This window comes from Sorex fumeus, unplaced genomic scaffold (genome assembly GCF_029834395.1).
Source record: "Sorex fumeus unplaced genomic scaffold, SorFum_2.1 ptg000129l, whole genome shotgun sequence".
Classification (NCBI taxonomy): domain Eukaryota; kingdom Metazoa; phylum Chordata; class Mammalia; order Eulipotyphla; family Soricidae; genus Sorex; species Sorex fumeus.
In genome coordinates, this window is record NW_026606186.1 from 1,256,705 (window position 1) to 1,275,025 (window position 18,321).

Consider the following 18,321-nt stretch of genomic DNA (forward strand, 5'->3'; position numbering starts at 1 on the left):
AAAAACATTCAGAACTAGAAATCAAAAGCAGCTTAGCAAAGAAGGAACCAAAACCACTTCTAATTCTCCTACTTATGAGACTTGTTGTAACATCCAGAAGCCTGTTTCCATACTGACTTGTAACAGGCAAGGGCAAAGGCAGCTGAGGAGTGCAGAGTCAACAGGGCATCATTCTGGGCAAGGGACAGAAAAGGTTTTTCGGGTCGAGGTGGCTGTACGCGCATTCGGAATAACAATCTCCAAAGAATCCCTGGGTCCCTAGGTCCCAAAACAAATGCACCAAAGGAGAACACAGACGGTTGCCAGATCTCTGAAACTTCCCCCAGGGAACTTCACAACTGCATTTCATGTGATTCCCCAAATGCAGGCAACTCATCCCAAGACAACAGATATATTGTAAGATCAGTCCTTGGATGAAGTAAGAGTTCCAGTCATGTAACTCTCCTGTCTGCAGAGTTTGCTAGGGAATGCCTCACTCTTAGGCTGCCTTGTAATCTTCAGCCTCTTTTATTTTCTCAGATAAGAACTGGGATATTTTTCAAACTTCAGTGCCAAAAATTAAGCCTTTCTTTCCAACGTATCATACTCATAAAATCTAGAGATGTCATTAATAAAACAAGAGTTTGAGGTTTCTGTTCACCATCCAAGGTGATTCTGATCATAAAATAGTTGAGGAAGACTGGGACAGAAACCTGAGTCTGGAGCCCCAGAGGGTTGATAAGGGACTTGATAGAGATACACAAAGGGCCGATCTGCCTGCACGGTTTGATCTAGGACACACCAGAAAACCAATCAGGCTTGTTTTGAAAAGATTAGTGAAGAGCAAAGTTAAGGGGGAAGTGCATAAAATGGTAACGAATGGAGCCTCTTATCTTCCAGTGGGACACAGCATGGAAGTGGAGCACTGAGGTGTAAACGAGGGCTCAGGGAAGAAAGTTTGTAGATGGGGCTGGAGCGACTCCACAGCAGGCAGGGCGTTTGCCTTGTGTGTGGCCAACCAGGATTTGATTCCCAGCATCCCATATGGTTCCCTGAGCACTGCCAGGAGTGATTCCTGAGTACAGAGTCAGGAGTAACCCTAGTGCATTGCCGGGTGTGACCCAAAAAGAAAAAAAAAAGTTTGGAGTGAGCTCAGCTGCTATTCAGAACGGCAATTCTAGAGCCATGGTCCATGGACCTGGAGGGATGTTGATGGGAGGGATCAGGATACCAAGCCCACTTAAGACCCTCTGTATTTTATTTTTTAGCTTGCAAAAACAAACTACCACCAACAAGGTACTTAAATAACCAACGTAAGTCTTAGAGTTCTGGAGATTACAAGTCCCAAATCTAGCTGCCAAGAGACTCTTGCTTCCCTGGCAGCCAGTCAGGGGAAACCTGTCCTTGCCTCTTTCTGGTTTCTGGAGGTCAGCTGGCACTCCTTGGCTTGCAGTGGCATCACTCCAATCCACCTCCAGTCCTGCACCTGATTTTCTCCCAGTGTCTCTGGCTTCCCAAGATTGCCAAGATGAAAAGAATTCAACCTTAGTGTCAGGGGACCGCTCAGCAAGCTGGGTTGCATGTCTTATTTCCAAATGATCTTATTTCCAAGTAGCACTGTATTCTGAAGAACTAAGAATTACAGCTTTGATATATCTTTTTTGAAGTCACAATTCAACCTCGAATGCTTATCTTTGGGTACCCAATCCTCACCCCCAGTCAGGAGGACCCAGATTCTTGAACACCTGGTCTTAATTCAAGAGAAAATCCTTCCCTGGTGGTGGTAACAGAATAGTGGTTACATACAGACAGGAATCTTCTTGCACTCTTGGAGGGCAAGACAGACCCCATTCTTCATGTGGAGGCATTTTACAGGGGTATATTCACTGAGAGCAAATATTTCACAAGACGCTGGATGTGGCTGTATACTTTTTTGTATATATCTCATATTTCCACAAAATTGTACTTTACAAAAGCACTAGAGAGAAATGGCTATCTTGGGCAGCCTATGTTGAACTTAGATAAGAGCATTAACCAGGACGGGCTACAGTCTAAGAGTTAACGGCTCTGCCTGCTGGTTCAGACATAGATGTGCATTTCAGCACATATGGTCAACACCTAGAAGCTGGTGCATATCTGGAAATGCCACATTAATTCATTCATAGCAAAAGAAAATGAGTGTCAGTGAGTCTCTGTATTTAAATGTCCATAAGCCATTGCATGGGTGATAATGAAAAGGCAGAATCCAGTATCGTAATCACATAGACCTGTGGAGTAGACATGGATAAGTGTTAGTGTGCATCCTTCCCGTAACCATGCTGGAAATATGCTCAGATACTTTTTGCTTTGACCTCTGTTTTCCTAGTCTCCCTGCAGACCTCTCTGGAACATTCCATTTTTCAGGCTGATTACAGTTCCAGTTCTTTTCTTTCACCTCTGACTCTTGTCTGGGAATTTTTTTAATCTTTGCTTAGGGTTTGGGGATCCTATTGTTTACTCTCCATGGATAAGAGAGCACCAATAAAAAGTTAAAACATACAGACATCACTCAGGCTTCATAGAAGATGTACTTTTGGGGTAAAATATGTAAAATTTCCTAGGATTAAATATAATTCACATTTAACATCAGGTATTGCCTAAATTCTACATAACATGTTAATACATTAAAAACTAAATAGGAAGGGGACGGGGGCAGAGAGGTCATACAGTGGGTAGGATGCTTGCCTTGCATATGGTCAACCGGGGTTCAACCCCAGTGTCCCATATGGCCCTCACCAGAGCCCACAAGGAGTGTTTCCTGAGCACAGAGCTGGGTGTGGCCCAAAAAGCGAACAAAAAATAAAAACTGAACTAGGCTTAGAAAATGAAGAGGAAGTCTTAATTGTAAAAAAAAGGAATTAATAAAATACTGATAAAAATGTTACAGAACATTTTCAAGTACATATTTATAGAAAATAAAACTGTGACTAGAATTCCTTGGTTTTCTATTTGTAAATGTTATGGGGGTGCGGTTAATAAAACCTTCAGTACTATGAATTTACAGTGATTCTCTTGACTATCCTCTGTGGAGATATGTTCTATTGAAGACCATCTCTACCATAAAATTTCACATAGAACCCCCTGCTTCACAAATCTCAAATGACAGTATCTCTAGCCTTCAAACCAATGATCTTCAATCTCCAGTCCGTCGACCAGTGCCAGTCTGCAGGTATAGAAATTTTGTATACTGAAAACTTAAATGAGGACGAGAAAGTTAGGGCAAAAGGTAAGACACTTGCCTTGCATGTGGCTGACCCAGGTTCAGTCCCTGGATTTGCATGTCGTCCCCTGGGGCACAGCTGGGGTCATTCCAAGAGCAAAGAGCCAGGAATAGCCCCTGAGCACCAGTAGGTGTCTCCAAAATCCCTAAATAAATACCTGGGTGACTAAAACTAGCAGCTCTAATATTAACATTCTGGTACAATAAATTTTTCATCATTTTTGTAATGAAAATAGAAAGTAAAAAAAAAAGACTTATCCAGATCACAGGTAAAATTCAAGGTCAAGTTTAGAAATAATGTGCAGAATTTGCTGGTTCTACATCATCTATATAAATCTTTACCACCAAGTGCCTAAACTTTAAGAAGAGGTAAACAAATAGGTCACTGGTCTCTGAGTCCTATCTTCTCTTCTTTGTCATCTCCCAAATGACTGATTTTGAAGATTATACTTTAAGAGTCGCAAACTTTGTGCAGTTTTAAACACACTTGACCTTGGTTCCTGCCTCAGTGCATTTGATTGTGCTATTTCTGCTGCATAGAATATTCTCCCCCTACTTTCCTCCCCAATATCCCATAAACTTGAATCATGTTTTGGGATTCTATCTTTCTGCACCCACCCTGCATCTGGATGAGATTAGGAGAGAGTTCACTGGGAGAAAATCAAGTGCAGGACTGGAGGTGGATTGGAGTGATGCCACTGCAAGCCAAGGAATGCCAGCTGACCTCCAGAAAGGCAGAAAGAGTATAGAAAGAGCTGTTTCAAGGCCCAGAGAGATAGTCCAGGGTATAAGGTGCTTGCCTGGCACACAGCAGACCCTGGCTTGATTCCTGACACACAGCACAATCCTAAGCACAGAAGGTCTGGTCCCCCAAACAAACAAATAAATAAAAACAACACCCTGAGCATATAACAGGTAAAAGTATTTGCTGCTGTTCACTGAGAAATAATTAAAGAAATAGAACAATGTGAGTAAATGAACAGAGTCCAAAGCACATCAAGTGTTCAGAGGAAACAGAGTTGAGAAAAGCATTCAAGCTAAAGCAATCCCAAAGATTTTCTCAGGGAAGTTAAGTTTTAACTCTAGAAGTGAGAGAAATTAAAATAAGTTTAATAATAATAGCTTTAATAATAGTAGTGAAAAATATAATTGATCAAATGCTTGGCAGAAAATAAGTTGAGCTATGTGTATGTGTTTTCTTTGTAATTACTGTAATAATTGTGTCATGAACATCGTTTCTAATTTTTGGATTAAATCAGGCGATAGTCATCGAGGTTAGGTATTTTGTTTAGACTAATGCAGTTATAAAACATAAAACTAGAAAACACACACAGGTTATAACACAGCCTCAATGGAGCAACGTGGGATGGAAGAAGAACGGCAGTAAGTATTCTCAAAAAAAAAAATAATAATAAATAGCCCGGATGACTGGAACACAAAGACAGCCCACAGAATGGGACAAATTCTTTATCTGACAGCTATACGATAAGGAGTCAATATCAAAGATATATAAGGCACTGGTAGAACTTAAAAAAAAATCAACCTCTATCAAAACATGAGGAGAAGAAATAAACAGAAACTTCCCCAAAGAAGAAATACAAATGCTCTGTATCAAGTCAAAACAACAGTGAGGTCTCATCTCACACCACAGAAATGGGTACACATCCAAAAAAACAAGAACAACCGATGCTGGTGTGGATGCAGGGAGAAAAGGACTCTCATACACAGCTGGTGGGAATGTCGACTGGACCAGCTTTTTTGAAAAATGATACGGACATTCCTCAAAAAACTAGAAACTGAGGAGGTATGGTGTCGCCAGCAGGTCAATCTGTACCTGTGAGGCGAGTGCATCAGCAGCCTGATGGCGCCTTCAGACTTCCAGATACCCCAAAATTGCCGCTGTGCCTTTGGCCAGACCCCAAAAACTTGGGGCAAAGTTTACCAAGAAAGTAAACGGCCAAAAGTTAGGTATGTGGGAGACACACCCAAAAACCACCTTGGGCTCAGTTATATAATTGGAGGCATGGTCTCTCTGGTTCCTGATAGAACTGCTTAACGGCCATGATCCCTCTGACTCAGAAACAAATCCCAAAACCTTTTGGCAGAAATGTGTCCGGTCCCTGCAGTAGGTTACCGGCGCTGGGCCAACCCAGGTGGGAATAGGTTTTGTGCCTTGGCCTGTTCCCCCTGGTGGCCCGGTGGCCGCCATCCTCCAGAGGCCACTGGATAGTCTAGGCCTGCAGTGACGATACACGCAGGGCCTCATGGGATAGGGGTGGAGCCAGCCCTTTCCTCCCCACCCCAACGAAACCCCGAGTCACCTCCCACGGATGGCCTCTCTGGCTTCTGATCAAGCTGCTTAACAGCCATGATCCCAGAGACTCAGAAACAAATCTTGAAATCCAGCGGCTTTTGGCAGAAATACATCCAGACCCCACAGTAGGTTACTGTTACCAGGCCACCCCAGGGGGGAAAGGGTGCTGTTCCTCCACCTGCTCCCCCTTGGCAGCTCGGTGGCTGTCATCCTCCAGAGGACACTGGACAGTCTGATCCCGCAGTGACAAGACACACAGGGCCTCACAGGATGGGGGTGGAGCCAGCCCTTTCATCCCCACCCCAACGAGACCCCAAGTTGCCACCCACGAACGGCCTCTATGGCTCCTGATCAAGCTTCTCAATGGTCATGATTTCCGAAATCAGGAACAAATCTCAGAACCCAGCAGGTTTTGGCAGAAATCCCTCCATATTAATTGTTAAAATTTCGGAATTTCAAAATCGCACAGCCACTACTGCGGCCACACGACCTCATATGTTATTCTTAACCAGCAATAGAAAACAAATTGTCTACTGTTGCTTTTTCAGCAGATCTGAGTGTTGGGGTAAAATCCCAAATAATAATGGTGGTCTGATGTCAAAATATTGAATGTGATCAAAGTAGAGAGACAGAGTAATGTGGAAATCATCTGCGCCACAGGTAGGAAGAGGGCATGGGATGGGGGTATACTGAGGTTTTTGGTGGTGGAGAATGGGCACTGGTAAAGGCACGGGTGTTTCATTGTATGACCAAGACTTAAACCCTAAAGCTTTGTAACTTCTCTCATGGTGATTCAATAAATAAAATTATAAAAAAATTTTAAAAAGTAAGGTGGAGTTCATGCCCAATTCAATTATCTAAACAGTGGCTGAATAAATAGCAGTACTCCTACATTAAAAAAGCAAACTAGAAATTGAGCTTCCCTATGACTCAGCAATACTGCTCTTATGAATATACCCTAGAATCCCAAAAACATAATGCAGAAAAGACATCTGCGTGGAGTTCATGCCCAGTTCAATCGGCCTGATCAATGGCTGAATAAATAGCAATACTCCTACATAAAAAAAAAAGACATCTGCATTCCTATGTTCATTGAAATACTATTCACAATTGTCAGAATCTGTAAACAACTCAAGAGCCTGAGTACAAATGAGTGAGTAAAGAAACTACAGTATATCTACACAATGAAATGCAGTTGTTAGGAAAAATGAAGTCATAAAATTTGCTTATACATAGATGGGCATGGAAGAGTATCATGCTAAGTTGAAATGAGTCAGAGGGAGAGGGACAGTGATTCTCTCATTTGTGGGAGATATATATATATATATATATATATATATATATGACTAATACCCAAAGACAGTAGAAATGAGAGCCAGGAAGTAGATGGGTCCATGGTAGTAAGCTTGTTAGAGTTATGGGGCAGCACGATTAGATGCAGGAGGGACCAATATGACAACAATAGTTGGAAATGATCACTCTGGACAAGAACTGTGTGCTGAAAGGAGGTAAAGTGACTTACATGATTTACATGACACCCTTTCAGTAACAGTATTGCAAACCACAGTGCCTAAACAAAAATGATACTCCCCCCCTTCCTCCCCTACCCCCTCCCTCCCATTGGGGTCTGGGAGAAGGTGAGAGAGTGAGAAGTGTTTGCCTCTGCCATAGAAGCAGGCTGGGGGTGGGGTGCAGAGTGGGGGAGAAACTGCTGATATTGGTGGTGGGAAATGTACACTGGTGAAGGGATGTCTACTGAAAAATTGTATGAGTGTCAGAACTTTATGACTGAAACCCAATCATAAACAAATTTGTAATTGTGTATCTCATGGTGATTCAATTTAAAAGAAAAGAAACAAAGAAAGAAAGAGAGAGAGAGAAAGAGAGGAGGGAGGAAGGGAGGGAGGGAGGGAGGGAGGGAGGGAGGGAGGGAGGGAGGGAGGGAGGGAGGGAAAGAAAGGAAGGAAGGAAGGAAGGAAGGAAGGAAGGAAGGAAGGAAGGAAGGAAGGAAAGCAAGCCCAAGCTAAAGCACTAGAAGGGTTTGTATTCCAGGTTGAAATGGGAAAGTAAAAAGAAAGTCAGCATCATGGAGTGACAGAAATCTCAAAAACCCCTGGAGAGATTAGATTTTTGAGAAAAAAAAAACAAACAATAAACCTTTTTTCCCAAAAATTAACACCACACCTCAGGAATGTTGTTTTAAAAAACTCTTTTAGAGGAATATTGTTAGCTTTTGGTGGAGAACTTTGGTAGATTTTTAAAATATCATTGTTGGGGGGGGTTGGAGCGATAATACAGTGAGGAGAGGGTTCACATTGCATGCAGCTGACCCAGGCTCTTTCCAGAGACTGCCCTGAGCACTGCTAGGTTTGGAACCACCCCCCCAAAAAAATGAAGGAAGAATAACTTGTTGGGGAGGTGATGCAAAGGACTGGAGCACATGTTTTTACATTTGGGAGCCCCAGCTTGTATCCTGGTGCTGCGTGGCCCCCCATTTTCTGCTGAGAGACTTCCAAGCACTGTGCCAGGAATAGTCTTGAGAACTGAGAGGCTTTCCTCCTCACCTCCCCAACCCCAAAAAACAGGTCTATTTTGTTTTTGTTTTTTTAAGGGGGCATGGGTTTCCTTGCTTTTTTCAGTAGATGACTCAGATATAAAACTGCGGGACTAAAGATAAAATTGCAGTCTTCTAGAAATAGTTGTGTTAGATAAAATATACTAACTCCATCACACACCCTTGGCAGGACTTGACTTACAAAAGCTGTCAATATTTCAACTGTTCTGCAAAAAAAAAAAAAAAAAAGCCAACAGAAGCTCACTCAATCACACTGGCATCACCTCACCTCCATTCCTGCCTGCAATTCACCTACAAAAGGGCCAGAAGACCCCCAAGACTGTTGTTAGATTCTAGGCAAAAATGCACAGAGAAACACTTCCTCATCCCATTTCTCCTGAAACCTCTTGTTTAACCTCATGGCTTCCATCTCTCTGTCCTGAAACCCACCTCTGGATTTTCAAGAAGTCTGACACAGACATTCCTAGCCTCTCCTCCACTTGCATAAACCATTCCCCAGTAAACCATTCCCAAGAACTAGGGAAGGGGAAGCTGAGGATGGCTCCTGCCTTCACTGGAGGACAGGCCACAGGAAAGCCCTTGCAAAAAGCTCCTGGGACATCCTGGAGAGCTGATCAGCATCCAGCTTCACATCTGTCCTCCAAAAATTATGGTACCTCGAAGCCATCTATAGGAACTTCAAGCTCAGAGAGCACACACATCTTCTATCATTGTGCTTGTCAAAAAACTTTTTTCTGGGGCCAGAGTGATAGTACAATAGGTAGCTCTTGCAAACGGCATCCCACATGTCCCCCAAGTTCTCCAGAAGTGATCTCTGTGCGCCGAGCCAGGAGTAAACCCTGAGTAGTATCAGGTGTGACACAAAAACAAACCTCCCCCAAAACACTTCTCTTCCTCTAATGATGCAGGCATAGCTGAACTAAAGCAAGAGTAATAAGGTTCTTCCTTGGACATTTCCTGAAAGATAGGTGATAGCCTCCAAACCTTTAAAGTATTTGTCAGCTGTATTTATCTCAAACAAACCATTTATATTTACAACAGACAGTTTCTTTTATTTTTAGAGTCTACCAAGTTACGTAAAATAACGAATTTAATTGCTGCCACTGAAAGGCAGTTTAAAATTTATTCATACCCTAGTTGAATGCCTTGGCTATCTCTTAGCTCTTGTCTCAATGTAACAGCATGATCCAATTTCCAAAGCTTATGTGCAGTTATAAATTATCAAGAAAAGAGCCAAGGAATTCAAAATATCTCTTATCTCTTTTTTTCCTTTGGCTCTAGGCTGATTTTTAAAAGTACACATTCTTTATCTCTGCTTCTCCTACAGGAAGGACTCACAGCTTTTAATAAAAACTAATATTTTATTTATTTTATATTTTAAATTATTATGTATTTTATTTTATGAAGACATTTAAAAAAAATAAAAGTGGTACTTTTATTGGTGCTGATCTGAACATGCATAATAGAATATTTCCAAGAAAAAAAATTCTACTGACCTCTCTGAAACATCAACCTGATAATTTTGAGGACTAAAATTTCATGGGGGGGAAGGACTCTCTAAGAGCATTTTGAAGGGGCTTGATAGTACAAAGGTGATAGCAGGTAAGGTGGGGTCTTTTTTTAAATTTTATTTTAATGAATCACCGTGAGATACAGTTACAGTCTTACAAAATTACATGATTACATTTCAGTCGAGTTTCTGCCTTGCATGTGGCCAACCTAGGTTTGATCCATGGCCCTAAGTATATGTTCCTGGGCATGTCCAGGAGTGACACTTGAACACAGAGTAAGCCCTGACCACTGCCAAGTGAGACTCCCCCCAAAACAAACAAAAATATTTTTTTAATTTTAAAATAAAATCAGATAGGAGCCAGAACAATAGTACAGCAGGTAGGGCATTTGTCTTGTATACCACAGATCCAGGGTTCAATCCCCAGCACCCCATATGGTCTCCAGAGCCCTGCCAGGAGTGATCTCTGAACACAGAGCCAGGAGTAATTTCTAAGGACCACATGGTGTTCCCCCCTCAAATAATAACAACAACAAGTAAATAAATAAAAATTAAATCATCTTGAAGATAAGAAGTTTATGCTTTCATAGCATTAGGTCTTTGTGGGACAGGAACAATCAAATCTAATAGGCCATATTAGATTTGAAATATTTTGGAATTTACAAAGATAAATGCAGTATATCTTTATGGAGTAAGCAGACACTCTGAAGACAGCATTCTTTGTAAGAGGGCTTGTCATTTGAGTTTAGGCAAGAAACCCACAGCTGGGCCCCTCTCCTCCACCATGCCCTACTTCCTCCTGACCTCCTAGCTCTTACAACTTCAAGAGAGCCTTTATCCCTCCAGGGCATCTTCAACTGGACTGAGTGACGGTCAAAAGGAGCAAAAGCACAGCAGATGGGACACTTGCCCTGCACAGGCTAACCCCAGTTCAATGCCCAGCACCCCACAGAATCCCCTGAGCCCTGCCAGGAGTAACCGCTGAGCACCGAGCAAGAAACACATCCTGAGTACTGCCAGGTATGACCTAAAAATAAAAAAAAAAATAGCATACATATATATGTATACATATATATATCGTAAACATTAGAACTTAAGCAGGAAATTATTTTGTTATTCACATCACTGGCACAACTTCCTTCCTCAGTTCTGTAAGCACACACAGCTGTCTAACCCAACCCAAGCTTTCAAGCACTATGAAGTATGAAACTCTCCTGAAAGGTTACAGAAAATGGAAAGCAACTTGAGACTATCCGCTTGAGGACACTGACATACTAGTCTCTAATTTGTCAGCATAAGTACATTATAATGTTTTCTGGAAGATAAACACTTCCCAAAACCATAAGAATTTTTTTGTGGTGGGGAGGGAGGGGGTTGGCCACACCCAGCAATGCTCAGGGATCACTCGACAGACCATATGGGATGCTGGGGACCAAACCATGGTGGGTCATATAGGCAAATGCCTTACCCACTGAACTATCTCTCTGGTCTCAAAAACAAAGGTTTTAAGTAACATATACAAATTCACCTTTCACCTGTTTTCTCCAATAACTAAAGAATAAGTTAATAAACTCATTATCCTAGTGGCAATAAAGATAAATCTAGATAAATAAAGATAAAGGAAAAAAGAGGTTGCCCATGAACTATAACATATTATTATTGTGAGTCTGTCAGTAAAGAGTGAGAGTCCATTTGTTTTTTTTTTTTGGTACATAATGAAGTTTCAACATCTATTCTCTTTTCAACATCTCATGCATCCAGAGCTCGTCAAGAGCACCTTAAGTCTTTTCTTTTTAATTTTTATTAGTGAAACACCATGAGGTACATTTGTACACTTTTTTATGTGTGTGTGCTTGGGTTTCAATTATACAATGATCAAGTATCCATCCCTCCACCAGTGCCCATTTTCCGGGTCCCAGTATCCCTCCCACCCCCCATCCCCCCACATCCCACCCTGCCTCTGTGGCAGGGCATTCCCTTTTGTTCTCTAGAGTGATAGTCCATTTGGTAAAGATTAGCTTCTGCTATAATGTTCTGGAAACTGGACCCAACAGGAGGCAATAAGACATAACTGCTCCCTTATCAACTAGAAATGTGTGGACTTTAATACCTCTCTCCCGAACAGACCACCAACTTTGCAAGTGAGTTGCTCTGTATATTACTAAAGTTCAATGTTAACTATGTAAGTTTACACAGAAGCAGACCATCTAGATCAGACACTGGGACTTTAAGCAAACACCAGAAAATGCTCCTCCCCAATTATTCCCAATGCTACCCGCTATCAGTCCAGTGCCCCCAAGAAGTGCTATGTCCACTCTTTGAAACACACACAATTTTCTCTCTGAAAATTACAGCCCACACCCCCAGAGTACAATAAGGTAGATGGCAGACCAGGTGTATTATTGGAATCAAAGGATAACTGATAAAATGCTAGATACTTCTTTTCATTTCTAATAAACCTGCATTACAAGAAGCTACCAAACAGAATGCAAAACTTTCAAGACTTAAGACTGCCTAGTTTGGGAACTTGAGTTATAGTACAGAGTAGGACCCTTGTCCACATGTGGCTGACCTGCTTTCATCAGATTGTCCCTGGAGTGATCCCTGAGCACAGAGCCAGGAGTAATCCCTGAGCACCACCAGATGTGACCCAAAAGCAAAAAAAAAAAAGACTGCCAAGTTCATCTACAAAAACTAATTGAAATGAAATCTCTCAGGCATAATGCAGTCCCATGGCTAATATTACGGGAGTATTGCATATTCCCGCTGAAACTGCACTCTAAAAAAGATCAGAAATCTGGGGCCAGAGAGATAATACAGGAAGCAGGGTGCTGTCATGCACGCAGCTGAGTGAGGTTCTATTCTCTACACGACATATGGCCCCCCCAAGCAGTGCTAGGGGTCATGTCTGAGCAGCACCAGGTGTGGCCCCAAGGAAATCTAACTGACATTAAGTGACTGCAAAAACAGTGTCCTTGGTTAGAAGGAGCAGAAGTTCAAGAAAAAATGCAGGCTTTCAATAACTTCAACTATGACTTCTTGCAAGAATCATTTGCAAAAGATACCAAAAGGGAGTTTGATTAAATGATTCTCACAAATCTAATTTTGGATGTGCCCAACCCAGAGGCCTTTCGAGACAAGTACATATTCAGTCTGCAGAGATTAGGAAGTCAGAGCTAGTGATGGACCTTTAAACATGCAGGGGAAACCGGTGTATGTAGATTTATCTTGGGAAATAAAAGAATACCCCATGGTTTCCTTAGATCTGCTTCTCTATATGGATATGCCTGTGCCCTGGAGGTGAAACAAAGAAACAAAACTCCTGTCAGTAATGGTCAATGGGAAGAAGAAAAATAAAACATTAAAAGTGAAAGTGAAAATGAAAGTGTGTGTGTGTGTGTGTGTGTGTGTGTGTGTGTGTTAACAGTCAAAGACCACTGAGTAAAGACCGAGCTAGCTTCTTATTTAAAATCTCCCCTGCATCGTATTCTAATTAGAGTATAATTTAAAGCCCTGTCTTTGACTTTCTAAGACTGGATAGAGGTAGTCCCCTGACTACTTGCCAACTTATTCTCTTCCCATCTCCCTTCTGCAGTTCTTCCTTTACTAATTTTCCAAGTACCCTGAAAGTCATGCATCTCTTTGGGCCTTTGCCGTTCTCTCTGACGAAAATGCTCACTCTTGTGCTTTTGCCTGACTGGTTCCTTCTCCACAGCTGAAAACAAAATCACCTCCTCAGAGCAGTTCTCTGATGGCTCTACAGCTGATCCTCCCTCACTTCTCTATCACACCTCCAATTCTTCAACTAGTACAACAGTTCCCCTATCCGGAAGTGTTTTCCATTGAGTAATATCTTGTTTATTATTCCATTTTCTGCCACAATGTAAGCACTATAAGAGCAGAGATCTTGTCTATTCTGCTCAAAACTGCATGTCTCTCCTCTATCCCAGCATCCAGACACTGCAACATGGTGTGATTCATGTTACAGTAAATATTATTAAAATCTCAGGTTCCAGGGCCAGAGCTATAGCATAGCAGGTATGAAGTTTGTCTTGCACACTGCCGACCTGGGTTTGATCCCTAGCATTCCTTGTGGTCCCCCAAGCACTGAGAGGAAAAATTCCTGAGTGCAGTACCAAAAGTAACTCCTGAGCATTGTGGGTGTGCCCCCTCCTCCCTCCAATTCACTTTATGGGTTACTATGCAGAAAAACACTCAAGATCCAGTTCAAAGCTACTTTCTGCTCTCTTTTCATTCACACTTCCCAGACCAGTGACTGTGACCCGCACCCACAGCCAGACCAATGCCCCCTTCCTCTTCAAACTGGAAGACAGAACTCTTTCCCCTAGGAGAATCTCCACTTTGTTGCTTTCTCATATGGAGTACTGATTCTCCTTATTTCCTGTAGCATTCTATTCCCAAACTGATAAAAAGTAAGTCAGTGTTAGGGCCGGAATGCAGCTGCATGTTGTACTTGATAGTACAAGTAGGGCATTTGCCTTGCAAGTGGTAGACCTGTGCTTGATCCCCGGCATCCCAAATGGTTCCCCAGCACTACCAGGAGTAATTCCTGAGTGCAGAGCCAGGAGTATGCCCGGAGCATCACCAGGTGTGACCCAAAAAGAAAAAAAAAAAAAAGAAAGAAAGAAAGGAAGAAAGTAAATCAAAAGTTTAAAAGAACCCTTCAAAGATCAATAGTACCATACTGCTGAACAAACTAATACCACTTGAGCACTGTCTTGGAGAAGAGGTTAATATTGGAGCTTTTCATGGTTTCTGACAAGAAAAGCCCCTAAGCATTAGTGCTTTTTCTTCTTTCCTGAAGACACAAGGAAGAAGAAAAGTTCCTGTTGAGATGCAGATGGTAATGGGCAATCCCCTGGGGTAATCAAAAGTATTTCTGAGCTCCTACCACTTCTTACCCTTTTACTCTCACACCCTCACTCTGAGAATCTGTTCCCCCTTAGCTAGACTGTCCAGCAGCCAAGTTCTCAACCAAGTCTGAGAGGGTACGGCTGACTCAGTGCTGGGGAGTTACTACCCAGTCAAAGAATTTCAGCTGCTCAGCAAGGAGAAGGAACTATGCTCTGACACCCTGCTAGAGAATCATACTAGAGTCTGCCTGTAATTTCCAATGCTTATGTTCATTTTCATCAAACAAGCACCCTCCAAACATTTTTTTAACTCATTGGGTCTCAGTTGGCAATGGGGAGCTGTGCTCTTATTCACTGCATTTGAGACAGACAGGAAAGGTGTCACTTCAACTTGAAAAAGACTTCCAGGTGCTATACCCAAGATATAGAACCCTTGGAAGATCTTCTCCCAGGGAAGAACGATGAGTAAGAACCTCGGTGGAAATACAAGGGGGGTGGGAGGGGATCAAAACAATTTTGGATCACAATCATTTGGAGAGAACATAATGTGCTCAATTTGGCCATATACCGTACAATTACATACCATGACCAAGACGTGGAGAAAATAGAAGATACCTAATTAGTGAATTCTGAAGAGGCCAAAAGTTTATAGACCACCTATTCAGAAGTCTAGCTGGTGGACACTATATTCAGAGGAAGAAATATACAAATTGACTGTGTCCATCCAACAGAGAATAATATATTAAAAGAATGTGTAAGGGATGTCTATTATGGAAGCTTCCTGCTGAAGTGTAGGAAGACTTCACGTGACTCATTGGAAATCTCTTAACCTTGGGCAGTCTCTGTTTTCTTAACTATAAAATGGAATTGAATTATTGTCTCATGGGGCCTTAGGAAATAGAGAATAAAATAGTAAATGTGGATGCACTGAGGAGCCTCATTTTAGACTTTTTGACTTTTGTTTTTCTTCATCTTCTGCTAATAAATATTACCAAGGGTGTTTGTCAAACAGAGCTCTGTTCCTTAACCCTGGATGAAATTACAGTATCCACAGAAGCCATGTGGTAACTGCAAGCTTAGCAAATGAAACTTATCAGAGAAAAATGGGATATGTGTCACTGTTTCATATCTTTCCTGTAACTTTCCAAATAATATGGAATACAGAATGATCTGTAACAGAATTTAACAGCTGCCAATGAATTGAAAATGGTAAAACTTGTCAATGGCAGTTTTCAAAAAGAGAAAACTGGCTGTTTGGTTGGTTGGTTGGTTTGGGTTTGGGTTTCGGGGCCATACCTGAGGTAAAGGTAAAGGCCCTCCCGTTGATCGTCGATTTGCTCGAGCGGGCCCAGTAACGTCTCCATTGGAGACTTTGTTGTTACTGTGTCTGGCATATCGAATACTCTCGGTAGCTTGCCGGGCTCTCCGAGAGGGGCGGAGGAATCGAACTCGGGTCGGCCATGTTGGCCGCTTGTAAGGCCAACGCCCTACCCGCTGTGCTATCGCTCCAGCCCTACCTGAGATGTTCCAGATTTAATCCTGACTCTGGATGTAGGTTATTGAACCCCAGTAGGCCAGGGAAACGCGTATGTGCTATACTATCACTCCAGCCTCACAATTTTTTTTAATAATGTAACTCTTATTAGCATCATTCAGTGAATATTCCTTTCTGAGACTCAAATATCTGATGCACACAAAAAATGGAGTATGTCTAACAAATCTACTCAACCGAAGTGCAAAAAGGTCATTTTGGTGCACCATAAAGTCTTAAGACACAAGGCCTGGTACAATACAGAGCTGTGACAGTCAGAGACTATGTAAAAACACTGGGCAAGGGAAAGCACTGTTGGACAGCAAAGATTTCCTCTCTTCCTCCACATAAATGATTAAAAACATCTTATAAAACCAGATCAATGTAGTAGAGTTTCTTAGAAATGTTTTTCCTTAGAATTCAAAGTTGCTATTACTTAAAATGTACACAAAGCAATTAGCCTTAAACCAAGACAAGAAAGGATAAAACCACCTAAAAAAATCACAGCATAAAAAAAAAAAAAACCAGTCCTGGGGAGAAGAAAAGGAAGCAACATAAAACCACTCACAAATGTAAAACGAACAAGCTTTCAAATGGAAAATCACCTAGCAGCCTACCTAGAAGTTTCCAAATCTTTAACACCTCCGCGTAAATAAAAAGATAGATTCACGGTCTGCTGTAAGACAGATACGGAAGCAGAAAGTCAAATATCAGGGCAGACAGGCAGAGGGTCGCTAAGTGCAAGGAACTTCAAGCGGACTTGTGGGTTCTTAAAGCTACCTCCTTAACCCAAGGACCAGGGCCGCCTCCCTGAGCCTGCTCTCCTCTCCTCATCCTCCTACATCTCTCCAAGAGATGAGATGTCTAACCCCACAGTCCCTTGGGATCCCGAGGGAAAGGTGCTTTGGGTTTTGCGTTTCTGGAAACCCCTTTTTACAGATAATTCTTTTAAGCCCAAATAACGGCTCACAACAGAGCAACTGAGCTCACTCGGGGGCCTCCGGAGAAAGTGGCTTAAAAAAAAAGACACAAATCCATCCTTATCTTGCAAACTAACAACAGCCCGGCCCTCCCGCCCCTCAAACTGCTTCGGTGCTTGTTGAGTTAGGTCTAGCTCTCCTGTGGCGGGAAGAAGGGGGTCCGCGGAGTGGGGGTGGGGATGGGTGGGTGAAGAGAAAGTGTGTTTGAGCGAGAGAGAGCCTTCTAGATTCCCCGCCTTCCTTCTCTTACAGACCCTTTCACTAGAAAACAATAGTGCACACAAAACCCACGTGCCCCGTCGGCCTCCGGAGCGCCCCAGTGACGCCCCCTTCCCCCCCAAAAAGGGTCCTAAGAGCGGGCTCCTGGCCCCCGCGCTTTCTTTCCCGCGGTACAGGGGTGCAGCGCGCCCCTTCCACGCCGCCCCCAGTGCCCCCCTCCGACCGGCCAACCAATTAAACCCAGGGCGGGCAGAGCGGATGCGACGCTCCGGGGGGCTGGAAGGTGCAAGCAGAGGATGCAGCAAGTCGGGGTCCCGGACGATCGCAACATTTCCCCCCTACACCAGTGCTCTCTTCCCCCCGACACCCCACCCCAACTCATCTCCGTGCTCCCGCCTGCGCCACGCAAACCCGCAGAGAAGCCGGCGCGGCGTGACTCACCCGCCAAGGCCGGGGCCCCGCTGCTGCGCGCCCGCCCGACGCCGCTCGCTTGTGTCTCGGACCTCTCCCGCCGCGCCCGCGAGCATCGGGCTGCCGGAGCCACAGGCCGGCGGCGCGGGATCGGGGCTGGTGGGAGAGCGCAGGCACCACTGCGCGTCCCCGAGCCGGGACCCGGGCAGCCCGGGGCGCGATCCCAGCCGCTGGCGGGCGCGGGGAGCAGCTGGCAAGGCCCCGCGGCAGCGCCGCCCCCCCGCCCCCAGCTCGCACAGGAAGGTGCAATGCGGAGGGAGGATGTGAGGCGCGGAGCCGCGGGAGCGCACAGCCCACACCGACCGCGCGCCCGGGCGGCCCGTCGCTGCCGCCCTGCCGCGGGGGAGGCGGAGGGTGGCTTCGGGGCGAGGTAGGAGGATCAAGTTCCCGGGGCCGAGAAGACACTCCCATCCCGCCCTGATTTGTTTGGAAAGTTGCTCTGGCTCACGGGAGCCGAGGCCCAGGTACTCCGGCTAGCCGCTGCAGAAGTCCACGCGTTTGCTGGGCGCGCTCGGGGTTTCTGGGACACCCGCCGGTGGGGCGGGCGGTTGGGTTCTAGCCGAGAGGGAGAGGTTGGTCTCGGTCCTTCAAGGGCAGAGATGCTGGTCC

The 18,321-nt window shown here is 43.9% G+C and overlaps 1 protein-coding gene across 3 annotated transcripts in view; it reads right to left on the reverse strand.

Moving 5' to 3' along the window:
• Positions 1-18,026, reverse strand: part of ST3GAL6 (ST3 beta-galactoside alpha-2,3-sialyltransferase 6) — a 90,922-nt gene extending 72,896 nt beyond the window's left edge. For all 3 annotated transcript variants that reach the window (XM_056138632.1, XM_056138633.1, XM_056138631.1), the window contains exon 1: positions 17,683-18,026. The gene's annotated coding sequence lies outside the window, so the exon portion shown is untranslated. The remainder of the gene's footprint in view (positions 1-17,682) is intronic.
• Positions 18,027-18,321: the final 295 nt, after the last annotated feature.